The sequence below is a fragment of the Cynocephalus volans genome, chromosome 2, assembly GCF_027409185.1.
Source record: "Cynocephalus volans isolate mCynVol1 chromosome 2, mCynVol1.pri, whole genome shotgun sequence".
In the NCBI taxonomy this organism is placed as follows: domain Eukaryota; kingdom Metazoa; phylum Chordata; class Mammalia; order Dermoptera; family Cynocephalidae; genus Cynocephalus; species Cynocephalus volans.
In genome coordinates this window covers 45,621,531-45,642,270 of record NC_084461.1, presented here as the reverse complement: position 1 = coordinate 45,642,270, position 20,740 = coordinate 45,621,531, and the positions used below count along the sequence as shown (strand labels likewise).

The 20,740-nt window shown below is 35.8% G+C and overlaps 1 protein-coding gene across 1 annotated transcript in view; it reads left to right on the top strand.

Annotated features, from left to right (window-relative positions):
- The window catches only part of LOC134370492 (uncharacterized), a 90,652-nt gene that overhangs the window by 27,747 nt on the left and 42,165 nt on the right, over positions 1-20,740 (top strand). The window lies entirely within an intron of this gene.

Here is a 20,740-nt window from a genome sequence, read left to right as displayed (position 1 = left end):
TCCTTATATAGGATCCGAACCCGTGGCCTTGGTGTTATCAACACCGCACTCTACCAAGTGAGCCACGGGCCAGCCTTATTTTTGCTTTATTGCCTATGCTTTTGGTGTCATTCCAAGAAATAATTGTCAAATCCAGTGTCATGAGGCATTCTCCTTATGCTTTTTTCCTCTAGGAGTTTTATAGTTTCAGGCTTTACCTTTAGATCTTTATTCATTTTGCAGTTAATTTTTGTATATGGTGTAAGATAAGGGTCCAACTTTATTCTTTTGCATGTGGATATCCAGTTTACCTCCAGACCTACTGAATCAGAAACTCTGCACAAGCAATCTATGTTTTACACACTGCAGCTTATGCAAGGCATAGTAAAGTTTGCAAACAACAATCTAGTGCAATCCTCTCATTTTATAAATTATGAAACCAATGTGTGTTCTCTACTGGGCACCTATTATGTACCAGAAATTGTACATATATTCAATTTCCACAACCACCCAAAATATAGATATTATTGTTTTATTTTACAGAAGATGATTAAAGAGAATGAGTAACTTTTCCAGAGACATGTGTGCTAAATACACACACACACATACGTATACATACAGGTGGCTGAATTGAGGTTGAGTATAATATCTGTTGTACGTGACTCTAAAACCATTGACCTGTCTACTACAATATAATATTTCTTAATAAGTAGATATGAAGAGATTGTAATTTTCTTATCGTTGCTCTGAAAATCAGTTGCAGAACCAAGAAAAAACTACAAAAACTAGATTTTCTGTCCCTTGTTCTGCCTTTTGCAGTTAGTACAGACTGACATTTTCATACAAAATAATAGAATATGACTATAACTTTCATTGGAGTAAGAACTGTGCTTCATATTCAGTCCTCAATTTTTTTAATGAATGAGTAAATAAACATTCGTGCACTGGAAGGGCCTACAAAAGAGCTATTATCCACTAATTAAATTATATCTAAATGAATAGCATAAAATAAATAAATATAAAATAAACAAAGATGAAACAAAAAGTAAAACAACTAAACTGTTAGAATAAATGCAAATATTCAAGAAAAATAATCTACATTTAAAATTAAATAATAAAGTAAAAAGTAATCACAAAACTAAATAATTCAAGAACTCATTTAACAGAGATGCTCAAGAACTTCATGAAAAAATTTAAAACTCTATACAACAGTATTAAGAAAGACTGAATAAATTGAAAGATGTACCATGTTAATGGATGAAATGACTATCTTCATATATGTGATTTCTTTCTCAAATAATCTATGAATTCAATGCAAGTATAATCAATAGTATGGCAGTAATTTTTATTTTTTTTAGTAAATTACAAATTGATTCTAAAATTTACATTTGAGAATAAGGCATGGATAGCTAAAACAAAGAGCATTGGGGTACACATTAAGACAGGCTACAAAAACCATAGTTGTAAAAGAGCATAGCATTTCCTCAGTACAGATAAATAGACCAGTGTAACAGAATAGAGAACTCACCAACAGATTATATATAGGAACTTACTATGCGATAAAAGAGGCACTGCAAGGATAATTGCTCAGTCGATGTGATGGCAAATTTCGTTCTCTATTTGTGAAAAATGAATTTGGATTTCTATCTCATATTATGTAGAAAGGTGATTTCCGGGTTAATAAAATGTGATTAGATTAACAGTTGATGTTAAAAATGAAAGAATATTTTTGTGACAGAGAGTTGGAAAAATGTTTCTTAAACAAGATTGCAACAGTATAAACCATGAAACGAAAATTTACGGATTAGATTATATCAAGTCAAGTATTTCTGTTTTATGAAGGAAACTGTAGAAAGCATTAATAGGTAAGTAACATATCTAAATCCAAGAGATTAATATTTAGAATAAATAAGAAATTCTTGGAAAATCTACACAAAAATTTCAGGAAGCCTAACAGAAATAATAGGCAGTTCACACACACAGAAAAAGTATCCCAAATAGCTAAGAATTATGTGAAGAAATGCTCAGTTACATTTGAAATTAGAGAAATACAAAATAAAGCATTATGGTACTACTTTATGTTTGCCATCATGGCAAAATTTTGAAAGCCAGCTGATAATATCAAGTGTTTGTGGTTATGTGAGGTGTACCAATTATCTATTGCTGCATGACAAGAAAATTTATTTTGCTTATGGACATGCAATTTGGGCAGGGCTTGCTCCTCTCACAGTGGTCAAAGTATGGAGGATGGAATCAACTGAAGGCTTGTTAACTCAAATATTAGCTTTTGATACTGGCTGTTTGCTAGAACACCCACACATGGCCTCTCCATCTGGCCTGTGCTTTCTCACAACATGGTGACTGAGTTTGAAGGCAAGCATTCTGAAAGAGTGAGAGATCCCAGAAGAAGCCAAATTCACATTTTATGACCCAGCTTCAGAAGTCATGCAGCATCACTTGCTATGATGAGGCAGTTATAAGGCCTTTTCAAGTTTATGACTCTTGATAAGGGAATTCTATAGTTCTGGAAGGACACACTGAACCAGAGAAATTAGTCTGATGAATGCTAGAAAGTATAAGCTGCTACATGAAGAAAATGGAACTCTCTTACATTGTGGTGGTCATGTAACCTGATAGATTCTGGAGAAGAACCGAGAGAAAGAGTAGACTAAAGTATGTTAAATCCCAAAGCCCTAGCAATCCCTTTCTAGGATATATACTTCCTGAGACACTCTATCCTTTTTTGCTTTCTAATAAATTATTTTGTCTATAAATGTCTACCTTTTATGCACATTCATGTGTTTACTCTGTGCCCAGATGCTGTTCAAGCACTTAAATATTAACTCATTTAATTTTCCTAACAACTTTATGATGGAGGTATCATTATTTAAAGATTTTCGGCTTTTTCAAGATGGCGGCGGCTGCCGCGGCTGGCGCGGAGTAGCTGAGGTGAAAAAGGTGGCCACTGGGCCTCAGGCAGCCAGGAAACTTGTGGACCTTCCTCTCGCCATCTCTTAAGGGAGGACTGCTGCTGCTGACCGGTCGTGGGGGGTGACCGCCACTTTGCCCCCCGGCAGGAGAGGCTGCCTCATTTACAGGCAACAGCTTTGAAGTGTGGAGCAGGAAAAGAACTGTTTCTTAGCTGCAAAAGCGAGTCTCGAAACAGGGAACACGGCGCCAGGGCTGCTGTGGATGCAGCCAGGATCCCGGAGGCCGGGGCCGCGCTGAAGGCGGCCAGCTGCCCTATTCAGGATTCGAGGTTTCAGGCCGGCATTAAAGAAGATTCCTGGGAGCGCCCGAGCCACGCCGCGACTGAACAGCCCGAGGCGGCAGCGGCCGAGAACTGGGAAAGGCGGCAAACCAGAGACAGAGAGCAAGCACCCGACCTAGCACAGCACTGTGAGTGATCCCTGGCATAGCTCTGTTCGGGGGGTGCATGCCCACGCGGCTCCCGCCTGCACCACCAGGCCACTCACCGCCCGGTGCTGCCTCCATTTTCCCAGGTGCGGGCAGCTCCGCCCTGCTCGGCCATCACTGAGCTCTCCCACTTGCTTGGCCTGGCGCCGGGCTATCCGGAGCCTGTGGACCGGCCTCGGCTCCAACTCCCTCCGTGGTTCTCTGGCGGGGCTGGTGGCGGGGGTGTCCCGTTCCAGTGTCGGGAGGGCAAGGAAGTACCCGTCACTCCACCATACCCTGGACTCCGGCCCCAGGTAAACTCCCTGTTACTGGGAGGCAGACACCATTTCTGCGGCCACCAGTTTGGAAAAAAGCCTAACGAATTTCTGGTTGGGAATAGTGTGGTAGGAGAGTTCCCAGGTCCGCTTGAACCGGCCGGAGACCAGGCTGCAGGTGGGCGCTAGACTCGGTTTATACTGGGGGGATACAAATGTGAACAAGACCCGAGAAAGATCTACATAGTACTACAAAGGCACCCAGAGAGACCGGTCGTCTGTGCCCAGCAGAAACCTGGTAGACTTCCTGGGCAAGGCGGTGCCGAGCAGGGTCTTGAAGGCCCAGCTGATAGACGAGGGGTGCAGAAGACACGCCCCAGCCCAGCACAGTGCGCACAGAGTGGGGAGACGTGCGGCCAGGGAGGCGGAGACTCGACAGAAACCACACACCCGGTGGGGTCGCCACTGCACGATCTAACAGCCTGGGCCAGAGCACACGGAACAGGGAGAAGTCCTGCACGGGAAGTGAAGGCTCAACAGAGATCACACACCCTGTGGTACGTGATCCACCAGCCCAGCAGAGTCCAAGCTGACCAGAAAGGTGGCTCCCCGGAGAAGCCCAAGACCCGAGGCAACCACACACACAAGGCACTAGAGGCCAACTGAGCAGTCACGGAGGGAGCCATACGAAATTGGCAACCACAGCAACATCCTAGTTAGTCATTAGTCTTAAACCGGTGAACTGTGAAACCCCCGGCCACAATGAATAAACACCAAAAAAAAGATACCAGAAATACAAAAAATCAAGAAAGTACACCACCAAAAGTTAATAAATCTCAAACTCTAGATCCTATAGAACAAGAAGCCCTTGAAATGACTGACAAGGAATTTCGAGTGATAATTCTAAGGAAACTGAATGAGATACAAGAAAACTCAGCTAGACATCATGATGAAATGAGGAAAAGTATACAGGATCTGAAAGAGGAAATGTACAAGGAAATCAATGTCCTGAAAAAAAATGTAGCAGAACTTGCTGAACTGAAGAAGTTATTCAATGAAATAAAAAACACAACGGAGAGTTTAACCAGCAGGCTTGTCGAAGTTGAAGAGAGAACCTCTGAACTTGAAGATGGGCTGTTTGAAATAACACAAGCAGACAAAAAGAAAGAAAAAAGAATCAAGGACATGGAAGAAAATCTGAGAGAGATATCAGACAACCATAAGCGATCAAATATCCGAGTCATGGGTATTCCAGAAGGGGAGGAAAATGGAGATTCCATTGAAAACATATTCAACAAAATAGTGGCAGAAAACTTCCCAGGTATAGGAAAAATCACAGATCTTCAGATCCAGGAAGCTCAACGATCTCCAAATGTATTCAACCCAAAAAGACCTTCTCCAAGACATGTCATAGTCAAATTGGCAAAACTCAGAGATAAAGACAGAATCTTAAAAGCTGCAAGAGAGAAGCGTCAAATCACCTATAAGGGAGCCCCAATCAGGTTAACATCAGACTTTTCATCACAAACCCTAAAAGCTAGAAAGGAATGGGATGATATTTTCAAAATACTAAAAGACAAAGATTGCCAGCCAAGAATACTCTACCCTGCAAGGCTATCCTTCCGAAATGAGGGGCAAATAGTATATTTCTCAGACAAACAAAAACTGCGGGAGTTCACTACCACAAGACCACCCTTACAAGAAATCCTCAAGGGAGTACTGGGTTTGGTTCCTGAAAAATAACTACCACTGCCATAAAAACCCAAGAAAAATCTAAACCCGCTAGTATAATAAAAATGGCATTCATGAAGAGAAAACAAGCTAACAAAAACACTATCTACAACCTAAGGAACCAACAAACACAGAAACCAAACAGTAAATCAGAAAGCAAGGAACAAAAGACACCTAAGACAACCAAACAACCAATAAAATGCTAGGAATAAATCAACACCTTTCAATAACAACTCTTAATGTTAAAGGCTTAAATTCCCCAATTAAAAGACACAGACTGGCTGACTGGATCAAAAAGCAGGACCCAACTATATGCTGCCTACAAGAGACCCACCTCACCCATAAAGATTCACACAGACTAAGAGTGAAAGGATGGAAAAAGATTTACCATGCAAACAGAAAAGAAAAACGAGCTGGAGTAGCTATTCTTATATCTGACAAAATAGACTTTAAACTAAAAACCATAAAAAGAGACAATGAGGGACACTACTTAATGATAAAAGGACTGATCCATCAAGAAGACATAACAATCATAAATATGTATGCACCCAATGTTGGAGCAGCCAGATTTATAAAACAAACTCTATTAGACCTAAAGAAGGAAATAGACACTAATACCATAATAGCAGGGGACCTGAACACCCCACTGTCAATATTAGACAGATCATCTAGGCAAAGAATCAGTAGAGAAACACAAGATCTAAACAAGACTCTAGACCAATTGGAATTGGCAGATATCTACAGAACATTCCACCCAACAACCTCAGAATATTCATTCTTCTCATCAGCACATGGATCATTCTCCAGGATAGATCACATATTAGGTCACAAATCAAGTCTCAATAAATTCAAAAAAATTTGGAATTATCCCATGTATCTTCTCAGACCACAATGGATTAAAACTAGAAATTAATAACAAACGAAACTCTGGAAACTATACAAACACATAGAAATTAAACAGCATTCTACTTAATGACATATGGGTCCAAGAAGAAATCAAGCAGGAAATCAAAAAATTTATTGAAACTAATGAAAACAATGATACATCATACCAAACCCTGTGGGATACTGCAAAAGCAGTATTGAGGGGAAAATTTATTGCATTAAACGCTCACTTCAGAAGAATAGAAAGATGGCAAGTGAACAACCTAACACTTCACCTTAAAGAACTAGAAAAACAAGAACAATCCAAACCTAAAGTTAGCAGACGGAAAGAAATCATTAAGATCAGAGCAGAACTGAATGAAATTGAAAACCAAAAAACAATTCAAAAGATCAACGAATCAAAAAGTTGGTTTTTTGAAAAGATAAATAAAACAGACAAACCATTAGCATGGCTAACAAAAAAAAGAAGAGAGAAGACTCAAATAACAAAAATTAGAAATGAAAAAGGCGATATTACAACTGATTCATCTGAAATACAAGGAATCATTCGAGACTACTATAAACAACTATATGCCAACAAATTTGAAAATCTGGAGGAAATGGATAAATTTCTGGACACACACAAGCTCCCAAAACTGAACCGTGAAGACGTAGAAAATTTGAACAGACCAATAACAATAAAGGAGATTGAAGCTGTTATCAGTAGGCTCCCAACAAAGAAAAGCCCAGGACCAGATGGATTCACAGCAGAATTTTACCAAACATTCAAACAGGAATTGACACCAATTCTTTACAAACTATTCCAAAAGATTGAAACAGACGCAAATCTCCCAAACTCATTCTATGAAGCAAACATCATCCTGATACCAAAACCAGGTAAAGATATAACCAAAAAAGAAAACTACAGGCCAATATCCTTGATGAATATAGATGCAAAAATCCTCACTAAATTACTAGCAAACAGAATACAGCAACACATACGTAAAATTATTCATCACAATCAAGTGGGATTCATCCCAGGGATGCAAGGTTGGTTCAACATACGCAAATCAATAAATGTGATACACCATATTAATAAACTCAAACACAAGGACCATATGATCATCTCTATAGATGCTGAAAAAGCATTTGATAAAGTTCAGCACTCATTCATGACAAAGACCCTCTATAAGTTAGGTATAGAGGGAAAGTATCTCAACATAATTAAAGCCATATATGCCAAACCCACAGCCAATATCATCCTGAATGGGGAAAAGCTGAAAGCTTTTCCTTTAAGAACAGGAACTAGACAAGGATGCCCACTCTCACCACTCTTATTCAACATAGTGTTGGAGGTACTAGCCAGAGCAATCAGAGAAGAGAAGGAAATAAAGGGCATCCAGATTGGAAAAGATGAAGTAAAACTGTCCCTGTTTGCAGATGACATGATCCTATATATCGAACAGCCTAAAACCTCTACAAAAAAACTGCTGGAATTGATAAATGATTTCAGCACAGTAGCAGGATACAAAATCAACACACAAAAATCAGTAGCATTTCTTTTCTCCAATAGTGAACATGCAGAAAGAGAAGTCAAGAAAGCTTGCCCATTTACAATAGCCACCAAAAAAATAAAATACTTAGGAATTGAGTTAACCAAGGAGGTGAAAAATCTCTATAATGAGAACTACAAACCACTGCTGAGAGAAATTAGAGAGGATACAAGAAGATGGAAAGATATCCCATGCTCTTGGATTGGAAGAATCAACATAGTGAAAATGTCCATACTACCCAAAGTGATATACAAATTCAATGCAATCCCCATCAAAATTCCAAAGACATTTTTCTCAGAAATGGAAAAAACTATCCAGACATTTATATGGAACAATAAAAGACCACGCATAGCCAAAGCAATGCTGTGCAAAATAAATAAAGCTGGAGGCATAACACTACCTGACTTTAAGCTATACTACAAAGCTATAATAACCAAAACAGTATGGTACTGGCATAAAAACAGACACACTGACCAATGGAATAGAATAGAGAATCCAGAAATCAACCCACACACTTACTGTCAGCTGATCTTTGACAAAGGCACCAAGCCTATTCAGTGGCGAAGGGACTGCCTCTTCAGCAAATGGTGCTGGGATAACTGGATATCCATATGCAGGAGAATGAAACTAGATCCATACCTCTCGCCATATACTAAAATCAACTCAAAATGGATTAAGGATTTAAATATACACCCTGAAACAATAAAACTTCCTAAAGAAAACATAGGAGAAACACTTCAGGAAATAGGACTGGGCACTGACTTCATGAATGTGACCCCAAAAGCACGGGCAACCAAAGGAAAAATAAACAAATGGGATTATATCAAACTAAAAAGCTTCTGCACAGCAAAAGAAACAATTAAAAGAGTTAAAAGACAACCAATAGAGTGGGAGAAAATATTTGCAAAATATATATCTGACAAAGGATTAATATCCAGAATATATAAGGAACTCAAACAACTGTACAAGAAGAAAACAAGCAACCCGATTAAAAAATGGGCAAAAGAGCTAAGTAGGCATTTCTCTAAGGAAGATATGCAAATGGCCAACAGACATATGAAAAAATGCTCAACATCACTCAGCATCCAGGAAATGCAAATCAAAACCACATTGAGATACCATCTAACCTCAGTTAGGATGGCTAAAATCCAAAAGACTATGAACGATAAATGCTGGCGAGGCTGCAGAGAAAAAGGAACTCTCATACATTGTTGGTGGGACTGCAAAATGGTGCAGCCTCTATGGAAAATGGTATGGAAGTTCCTCAAACAATTGCAGATAGATCTACCATACGACCCAGCTATCCCACTGTTGGGTATATACCCAGAGGAATGGAAATCATCAAGTCGAAGGTATACCTGTTTCCCAATGTTTATCGCAGCACTCTTTACAATAGCCAAGAGTTGGAACCAGCCCAAATGTCCATCATCGGATGAGTGGATACGGAAAATGTGGTACATCTACACAATGGAATACTACTCAGCTATAAAAACGAATGAAATACTGCCATTTGCAACAACATGGATGGACCTTGAGAGAATTATATTAAGTGAAACAAGTCAGGCACAGAAAGAGAAATACCACATGTTCTCACTTATTGGTGGGAGCTAAAAATTAATATATAAATTCACACACACACACACACAAACCGGGGGGGGGGGGAAGAAGATATAACGACCACAATTATTTGAAGTTGATACGACAAGCAAACAGAAAGGACATTGTTGGGGGGGAGGGGGGGAGGGAGAAGGGAGGGAGGTTTTGGTGATGGGGAGCAATAATCAGCCACAATGTATATTGACAAAATAAAATTAAAAAAAAAAAAAAAAAAAGATTTTCTTTAGTAGCATCCTATATATTTAGATATAATTTTTATAATTATTTTAATTATTATTCAATTCTAAGTATCTTTAATTCTCATAACCACAGTATTCTTAAAGCCATGAATTGGGAAGAGATTTTGAGTTTCTAAAATATATGCTTTTGTTTCTCTTTTAAAATACATGAGCATTCAAATCTGTTAATACTTTCCATATGTGTAATAGCGTTGTAAGATAAGTTTATGTTCCTGAGAAAGCTGAGTTAAAATACCCCGTTTATGGATTTTAAATTTTCTCCTTGAAATCTGGACAGTTTTTATATGATTTATTTTATACACTGTCACTAGATATAATTTATGATACACAATATTGTGCTTCATATTTTTTCACTATTTAATTTTCAATCTTTCCTTTTAAAAAATATCCAACTTGATTTTTTAAAAAAATAGTTGAGCTTTGTTCATTTACCATTATTGGGAATTCTGATATATTTAAATAATATTTAACTTCTTTTTTGTATTTTCTGTTTACTACACTTTATACTTTTATTTTGCTTCTGTTCCTCTCCCTGCCCTCCCCCAATCCTGTCTTCTCTTAATGTACTAATTTTTTGTTCATTCTTTCTCCCTTGGTTGATTTAGGAGATTTCAACTATCCACTGACAGTCCACTACTCTAACTCCTCAGGATAGTGTATATGTGTGTGTATGTGTTTGGTCTAGTTTATTAAATTTATATGTTTTGAAACACTAGCTCTCAGTATAATTATCATTCTTTTGCAAGTAAAATGTTCTCTAGTAGCTTTCACAATTTTTGCTTTATTCTTGATATTATGCAATTTTCCTACCTTGTTTCCTTATGTGTAAAGATGAATTTTTAAAAATACTTCTCAGTAGTTGCAGTGTATTTTTATTCCCATGACTAATATTTCTTAAATTGTGTAAATTTCTTATCAGCTGTAATTTTTCAAATATTTATTTTCTGGTATTCCTTCCATTATATTTTACTCAACTGTTATAAAACTTTTTGTGGATCCTATTATTCCATTCTCATTATATTTTTCTTCTTTAAAAAAACTTTTTAAAAAACAGTTTTAGATTTACAGAAATATTTTGCAGAGAGTACAGAGAGTTCCCATATACTGCACACTCAGTTTCCCCTCTTATTAACATCTTATGTTAATATGGTAGATTTGTTGCAATAAGTGAACCAATATTAATACATTATTACTAACTAAAGTCAATAGTTAATTCAGATTTTCTCATTTTTACCTACTGTCTTTCTGTTCCAGGAACTTATTCAAATATTCAAGATACCACATTATATTTAATTGTCATGTCTCCTTAGGCTCCTATGGGCTATGACGTTTTCTCAGTTTTTCCTTTTTTTTTTTTTTTTGTGACCTTACAGTTTTGATGACTACTGCTCAGGTATTTTGTAGGATGTTTCTCTGTCAGAAAATATCTGATGTTTTTATCATGATAAGACTGGGGCTATGGGTATTGGAAGGAAGACCAGAGAAGTAAAGTGCCATTTTCATCACATCACATCAAAAGGGACATACTACTACATGACTGACTATTTTTCAATTTGAACTTGATCACCTGGCTGAGGTAGTGTTTACCAGGTGTTTTCACTGTACTTATTGTCTTTTAACTTCTTATTTTAATAATTCTTCTTTTACTCTTTTTTATATTACATACTGTGTGAATAACACAGTGCCAATTCATTAATTTACTTTCAACTGCCTCTAGTCTAAAGATTATTCTGAGATTTGAGTTTTTATTTCAACGATTATATTTTTAATATCCAGATCTTCTTTCATTATTTTTTAATCTGCATAAATTAATCCTTTCTCTTTTCATTTTTTCTTCTTCATTTATGGCACACTTCATTTTTGTCATTTATCTTTTTGAGCATTCTAAAGTTGCTTCTTTTCAAGTCTTTGTCAGGTGCTTCTATTATATAAATTTAATCTGATGTCGATGGGGTTTCTTTTTGGTTTTTGTCTTATATTTCTCTTGCTGTATTCCTGTGTAAGTCTACCGTTGATATATATTTGGAACAGAGGTGATTGCAACAATGTATGAATTTACTGTGCTAGCTCCATCTGATTACTTTCTACCTACATTTCTTCTTTTCCTCTGTATTAGTTTGTTTCTCTTATAGCAGAAATACCTGCAACTGGGTAAAATTTGTAAAACTGGTAAATTTGTAAAGAAACAATATTTATTATTCACAGTTTCAGAGGCTGGGAGGTCCAAAATCTAGAGAACATATCTAGTGAGGGCCTTGTTGGTGGTGACAGCAGTGCAGGATCTCCCATGGCAGATGGTGGAGCTGGAGAGGGAGAGAGCTTCTCATGACCTCTTCTTTTAAAGCCATCAGACCATACCCATGACCAACATTGAACCATCAATAGATTAATCCACTCAAAATGGTCCTCACAATCTGATCACCTCTTAAAGGCCCCACCTTTCAATTACCATATCAGGATTTCCCACCCTCTTAACACTGTGACAGTGGGGATTAAGTCTCAGTTAGCTCTGTGGGGACATCAAATCCACAGCATCCTTCTCGTCCTTTTTCTCCTCCTTTCGCTTCTTCTTGTGCTTGTCCCTTTGTCATCCCTCATGCTTGAATAGAAAATCACGTCTTTTTTTCTTTTCAAATGTAGAACGTTTACTATATGCCAGATACTATGCGAAACTTGTAACATGAATTATCCCAACTAATCCTCATGACAATCCCACAAGCCAGGTATCATTATTTCCCCAGTTTAACAAGTAAGGAAATGGTGTCTAAGGTCATACAGCTGGTAAGCAAAGGAGTCAGCATTCGAGCGCAGGTAGACAGACTCAGAAGAGCCCTGGCGTTTACCACACAGTACCTACTGCATGTAACAGGACATCCAAGTTTTCACCTTAGGAATAAGTGATTAGAAGATAGCAATGAGAGGAGAATACCAAACAATAAATTCAGTTAATGGCTAAAATGCTTTAGGGATGTGGGGTGGGGGCAGAATTCTGCCTGTATCGGAACCTGGAAAAAGCCAACAGCCAGACATCTCAAAATGATTTTTTTGTCTTCAGAAAGGAAGTAACACTGAGAGAACTGTAGAGCCTTCCCAGGACAGACCTGTTTAGGGTCATTAGCTATAAAGGATCCCTAAGGATAACTAGATGACAATGACAAGTCAATCCAATAAGTGATGACTGAGAGACTATTGTGCAATAGTTCTAGGAAAATCATGTCTCATAATAGCTACTCTGGAGTCCCACTTTGTTGTGAGATTTAAATATTGCACATCCATTCACAAACCCAATGGGTGGGTTCAATTCTTGTTAACAAGTCTCTATGAACTCTTGTCACTATAATCATGCCTCTAGTGATGGGTTATAAATCCAGGAAGCTAGCTAATAATATTCTCTCAATAAGACAGCTTCCATCTTCTGTTTTGTGTGGATTAAGTTCCTGGTTTGTCTGAGGTGCCATTACTGTGTAGTAGCAACACTTCATCACTGCCTTGGAGTCCAGTAGGCCTATGGTGTTAGCCCTACTCCATAGGTTTGAATTGCTTTTGAACCTATTGTTCAGGTTTGTTGAGATAATTATCATGACTTTAAATTTCTCTCTGTCTCTTAAATCTACGTTTGCTATATGTTTAGAGCAGAGGGAATTGCATCAATGTATGAATCTTCCATACAATCAGATGATTATTTTTTAACTGTGTTTCTCTCTCTCTCTCTCTCTCTCTTTTTTTTTTTTTTAGGACTCATTTTAATTCCAGGAGAAGCACTTGGCCAGATTCTGGAAGGTGTCATCGTTTCCAGTTAGAATTGTCTTCTAAAGGCCTTATGAAATGTATAATAGTTACATCAACTGTATCACTTATACTGCTTTGGTTTGTAATTTTTGTACACTGTGATCCAGTGATATTTGCTGGGATCAATGAAAATTATGATAGGTAAATATAATCTTGTATAATAGATTTTTACACCAAAATTGGACAGCATATTTCTTAGTCAATTAGTAATTATTTTTGCAATAGCCTTTATATGTTTTTATCATTCTTCAAATTACTGGACATGTTAAATATATATAAGGCATAGTTTCACCTTTCATTTTAAGGGCACAAATATTATAATAATATCTTGCTGTTCATACATTCATAAAGTACTAAAGAAAAAACACATTGAAATGATTCAGAAACTAGAAGTAAAATTCTGTATTACACTGGATACTGACTGAAGATGGTATTACTGGTCTGTACAAAGTCAGTCTTACCTTGTGTCCCTGAATGAGTTTGTTTTCCTTCTAATACACATGAAAGTATACATGGGTAATATCTCCCTTAAGCAAAATGTGCAAAAATTCAAAGAACTGGGCAGAGATTGATATTAAAAACCAGGGACAAAACGGGAATTGGAAACCAAAGGACTGAGCTAGTAAAATAAGTAAAGAGAATAAGACTTCTACTTCCAGCTACAACCAAGGAGCTTATGGCAGACTGGCGCTCCCACTTATAACAATTAGAAAAGCTGAATAAAGTTTAAAGTTCTTCAAAGGTATCAGAGAATTGTTCAGGCAACTAGGAATTTAAAGGCCAAAATCCTGGAGAAGGGCAAACTCCATTGGGCAAAGGGTTTGGGCAAAAAGCATCTAGTAATATGACAGGAAACCAACAAAATATTTTAATATTTTGACAGATGTATGAGCCTAAAGAAACAAAAATTAGGATACAGAGATGCCAGAATATCAGAGAAAAGAAAAATATAACAATGATAAAACAGTCTGTTAGGTTTGTATTCAATATATTTTTTGAATTATGAAGCTAGGAAGGTAAAATCAAGCAGAAACTCATATAAGGCAGAGAAGACTTTCAGCAGTATTGTGATGCTCTGTAGATAGGAGTTAGAATGTACTGGGTGGAGGAACCCTAGTGAACACTACATGATCTCAACTGGTATCTATGTAAGGCTAAGACTTAAGTATAAAGTTTTTCCTAAAGTACTATAGCCTAGCCAAGAGTTAATTTGGTCTCTAACTGGATCAGAGGGGTCATACATACAACACTCTTTCTGGTAGAGAAAAATAATATCACCCAAAGCTGTAAAATGTCTTAGGAAGAGGCCTTGTTTTTTTTTTGTTGTTGTTGTTTTGTTTTTGTTTTTTGGGGGGGGTTTTGTTTGTTTTTTTTGTTAGTTTGGTTTTTTAAAAAATTACAAGGCAGACCAAGAACATGCTCTCAAACTGTGAGACAAAACAGAGCTCTAAAAGAAATGATAAAGGGATCTCTTCAGTCTGAAGAGAGATGATATAAAAGGAAAACTTAGAACTTAAAGGATGAGGGAAGAATAAAAGAAATGATAAATATATGAGTAAATAGGCTGATTCACCTTAAGTTTAAGATATATATGAATGTTGAAAGCAAAAGTTATAACATTTTCTGGTGTGGTTTTCAAAGAATGCAAATATAATACATATGACAACTATAACTTAAAGGGGGAAGTAAAATCACCTATATGGTTGTAAGGTTTCTACACTTTAAGAGAAGTGGTAAAATATCACACACACACTATATATATATGTATATGTATATATACACACATATATCACTGTATATTTTTATATATATCCATATATATATATAAATCTATCTACTTCTAGGTGATATACCAGAGATTTTATATATATAAGAAATTATTATTATTATATAATATAAATAAAGGAATAGAAACCATTAAAAAACTGGAGCAGAAGAATATAATGACAGAAATGAAAAACCCAATAGAGAATTTTAACAGTAGACTTAATCATACAGAAGAATTAGTCAATTCAGAGACAGATCTTTTAAAATTACCCAATTAGAGGAGCAAAAAGAAAAAAGACTGAAAAAGAATAAAGAAAGCACAAGGGACATATGGAACAACATCAAATGTATGAATATATACATTATGGGAGTACCAGATGGAGAAGAGAGAGATGGGGCAGAAAGCTTATTTAAAGAAATGCTGTCTGAAACCTTCCCAAATCTTGGGAGAGTTATGTTCATACAGTTTCAGGAATCAGAAAGAACTCCAAGCAAGATCAATTCAAAGAGGAATAGTACAAGACACATTATAATGAAATTGTCTAAAATCAGAGTCCTGAAAGCAGCAAGAGAGAATAAGGCTATCATCAGACTGCTCAATGGAAACTTGGCTAGCCAGGAGGGAGGGATAACATTCAAAGTGCTAAAGGAAAAAATAAAATTCCAAGCAAGGATACCACACACTTCAAAGCTGTTCTTTGGTAATGGAGGAGAGATAAAGACATTACAAGGCAAAGGAAAACTGAGGGAGTTCATCACCATGAGACCAGACTTATAAGAAATGCTAAAGGAAATTCTTTGAGTTGAAATGAAAGGACAATTAGTAACAATAAGAAAACATATAAAAGTGTAAAATTTACTGCTTAAGGCAAATAAAAAGTCAAATTGAGAATGGTCTAATACTGTAAAGATGGTGTGTAACTCTAAATCTAGTATAAGAGTTAAAAGACAAGTAAATATTAAAAACAACTATAACTATAAAAAATTGGTTAACAGATACACAATATAAGTAGATGTAAGGTACAAAATCAACAGCAAAAAATGTGTTTGTGGGAGAGAAGTGTAAGTGTAGAATCTTTTGATGGAATTGAAGTTAAGGTGCTATTAGCTTAAACTAGGATATTATGACTATAAGAAGTTTTATGTAAGCTTCATGGTAACCATAAAGAAAAAACCTTTAGTAGACATACTAAAAGAAAAAGAGACAGAAAAATACAAAAATCACAAAGAAAGATAACAAGATTGGAAGAAAGGAACAAAAAAAGTACAAAATAGTCAAAAACTTAACAAAAATTAAAATATTACTTAACAATATGCCAAATAAAAATCAACAAAATGCCAGTAGTAAGTCCTTACCTATCAATAATTACTCTAAATACAAATGGTTTAAAGTCTCCAATCAAAAACACAGAGTAGCTAAATGGATGAAAAAAGAAAAAACAAGATCCAACTCATAAACTGCCTACAAGAGACTTACTTTAACTTTAAGGGCACACGTAGAGTGAGGGATGGAAAAAGGTATTCCAAGCAAATGATAAGCAAAACAGAGCAAGGGTGGCTATACTTATATCAGACAAAATGGTGAAAAGATACAAAGAAGGTCTTTCTATAATAATAAAATGGTCAATTTATCAAGAGAATATAACAATTTTAAATATATGTACACCCAACATTGGAGCACCTAAATGTATAAAGCAAATATTAACAGATATGAAAGGTGAGATAGATCAAAATACAATAATGATAGAGAATTTAAATACTCCACTTTCAACAATGGATAGATTATTCATACAGAAAATCAGTAAGGAAACAGTGAACTTGAACAACACCTTAGACCAAATGGACCTAACAGATGCAACAAAATTGGCCCAACAGCAATAGAATACATGTTCTTCTTAAGTGCTCACAGAACATTCTCCAGGACAGGTCATTTGTTAGGCCACAAAACAAGTCTTGACAATTTTAAGACTGAAATCACATCAAGTATTTTTATAACCATAATGGAACAAAACTAGAAATCAATAACAGGAGGAACTCTGGAAAGTTTACAAATACATGGAAATTAAGTAACATGTTCTTGAACAACTAAGGGTCAAAGAAGAAATTGAAGAGGGAATTAAAAAATATCTTCAGACAAATGAAAGTGGAAACACAGCATACCAAAACTTATGAGATGCAGCAAAAGAAGTTCTAAGAGGCAAGTTTATAGCAATAAGTGCCTGTATCAAATAAGCAACTTAACATTACACCTCAAGGAACTAGAAACGGAAGAACAAACTAAGCTCAAAGTATGTAGAAGGAAGGAAATAAAGATCAGAGCAGAAATACAGAATAGAAAGACAGTAGAAACTAAACTAAAATCAGCAAAACTAAGACTTGGATCTTTGAAAAGATAAACAAAATTGACAAACCTTTAGCCAGACTAAGAAGGAAAGACAGAAGAGTCAAATTAAGTCAGAAGTGAAAGAGTTGTTACAACTGGTACCACAGAAATACAAAGGATCATAAGTGACTATAATGAACAATTACACACCAAAAAAACTGATAACCTAGAAGAAATGGATGAATTCTTTGATACATACAATTTATCAACAAATAGAATATCTGAACAGACCAATAAAGAGTAAGGAAACTGAATCAACAATAAAAAATCTCCTGTCAAAGAAAAGCCCAGGATCAGATGGCTTCACACCAGAATTCTACCAAATATTTAAAAAAGAACAAATACCAATTATTCTCAAACTCTGTCAAAAAATTGAAGAAGAGGGAATACTTTCGAACTCATTTTATAAGGCTAGCATAATCCTGATGCCAAAGCAAGTAAAGGACACTACAAGAAAAGAAAATTACTGGCCAGTATCCCTTATGAACTTATGCAAAAATCCTTAACAAAGTACTAGCAAACTAAATTCAACAGCACATTAAAAGTATCATTCTCTATGATCAAGTGGAATATATCTCTGAAATGCAAGGATGGTTTAATATATGTAAATCAGTAAATGTGATACACCATATTAACAGAATGAAGGACAAAAACCATAAAATTATCTCTATGGATGCAGAAAAATTATTTGATAAAATTATTTTATGAAAAAAAACTCAACAAATTAGGCATAGAAGAAATGTACCTCTAGACAATAAAGGCCATTTACAACAATCCCATAGCCAACATCACACTCAATGATGGGTAAAAGCTTTTCCTTTAAGATCTGGAACAAGATGAGAATGCCCACTTTCATCACTTCTATTTAACATAGTCTTTCTAACTCAATGATAGGAAGAAGATGAGTTTTATTACTTTTATTCAACCTTATATTGAATGCTTAGTCATTGCAGTAACACACGTATTGTTCATAAAAGTTATAAATATTGGAAAGAGAAAACTTTCATTATTCTTCAAAAATATAATTTTGCTTGTAAAAAATTCATGAGAATCTACAATTGGAGAATTAATAATACATCAGTTGAAAATCTCTGGATACAAAAACACAAAATAAGCATGAACTGTTCCTTCACTCTAGCAACAAACAAAGGAAACAAAATATAATATTTATAAAATAATTTTGATGGAAAATTAACATAATGATAAAGTATCTAGAAATAAAACTATCAAAGATGTACAAAATCTTTATGAAAGAAAGTAAAACTTCACTGATATGCATAAAATGATACCTAAATAAATCGAAAGCTATAGGATACTCATATATTGGAAGACTATTATAAAGCTGTCACTTTCCTATAAATTAACATAAATTTCTTGCAATTCTAATGAAAATCTTAATAGAATTTTTCATGGATCTTGAAAGCTTATTTTCCACAGTCATTTGGAAGGGCAAAAGACCAAGAATGAATAATACACTTCCTAAAAAGAAGACCAACGTGGAGCAATTCCCTACTTGATATTAAAATTTATTGTAAATACACAACAATTAAGGCAGTATATTCTTAATTGCAGAGATGAACAAAGACTTCAAAATAAAGAGCCCAGAAATACATCCATGAAAACTTGGAAATTTGATTTATGAAAAATTTAGAAAAAATAATTTAGAATAAAAAATTTAGAAATCTGTGAGGAAGCCTGAGTTTTTCAAAAAATAGTACCAGGGCATTGACTAATCCAACAGGAAAAACAATAACAACAACAGATTTCAGCCACCCACAGTACACAACAATTTCACTGCAGCTTATAAAAGACCTAAGAGTGAAAATGAAACTTTAAACGTTCAGGAAAAAACAGAGGAAAAATTGTTTTTTGACCTTACTGTAGGATGAGATTTCTTAAAGACACAAAACACTAAAATTTTTAAATGAAAAGATCGATATATTTGATTACATTAAATTTGCACCATAAATTCAAATCTATAACATTAAATTCAGAAGAATATTTACTGTTGAGTGGAAGAGCAAAAAAAGGGATAGGGAGAGGTACACAGGGGTTTTCTACTTAAGATCTAAGAAAATTGAGGGTTGGATATATGGGTGTTCTGTATTCTCTATTCTTTTGTGAATGCTTGCAATATTTCATCATTAGAACAAAAAGGTTGTAATACTTAGTGTGAAGGTTAATTTTAGGTTTCAACTTGGTTAGATGAAGGAATGCTGAGAAACCTGGTAAAGCAATCTTTTTAGGTGTGTCCGTGAGGGTGTTTCCAGCAGAGATCAGTATGAGAGTCTGATTGGATTGGGTGGGAAATACCCACCCTCAATGTGGATGGGAACCATCCAACCCACTGGGGGTTCAGAGAAAACAAAAGACAGGAAAGAGGTGAAGCTCTCTCTTGATCTGCTGGAGCTGGGGTACACTCTTCTCTCCTGTCCATGGACATCAGAGCTTGAGACTTCAGCTTTTGGGTTCCAGAGCTTACACCAAGCTTCTTCTTACACCATCAGCTTCCCTGGTTTTGAGGCCTTGGACTTGGACTGAGCCACGCTACTGGCATACAGTTTATAGACAGCCTATTGTGGAACTTTCCTTCATAGTCATGTGAGCTAATCTCCCTAATAAATCCCTCTCATATAGTTATAATGTATCCTACTGACTCTGTCTCTCTAGAGAATCCTAATACACTTAGATATAACCAATCTTTCCTACTCTCAGAGGTATAACATATTTAGCTTGGCTACAAGTAACAGAAATAAAAAAGAATGGCTTGAATAACATAGAATTTCATTTTGCTTTTCTCTCTCTTCATGAAAGCTGCAGAAAGTTAGAGGCTGGAGTATCAGAGTTAGAGGCTGGAGCATGTGTGGTATCAAAGAACCATGTTCTTTCAGTCTTATGGCTGTACCATGTGTTGTTTTAATTACTACCATCACTTCATGACTTAAGATGGCTGGCTGTTAGAGATCAAAGCATTATTTCTCCTCTCCAGCTATTATATAACAAGAAAGAAATCATTAAGAGCTAGTACACTCTGCTTTACATAGTTGACCAGGTCTTAGACATATGGCCACACTATATGTTTAGTATGGAAAAGTACTTTTTCTAGGCAGCCATGTACCAAGTGAAAAAGCAGGTATCTCTAGTATG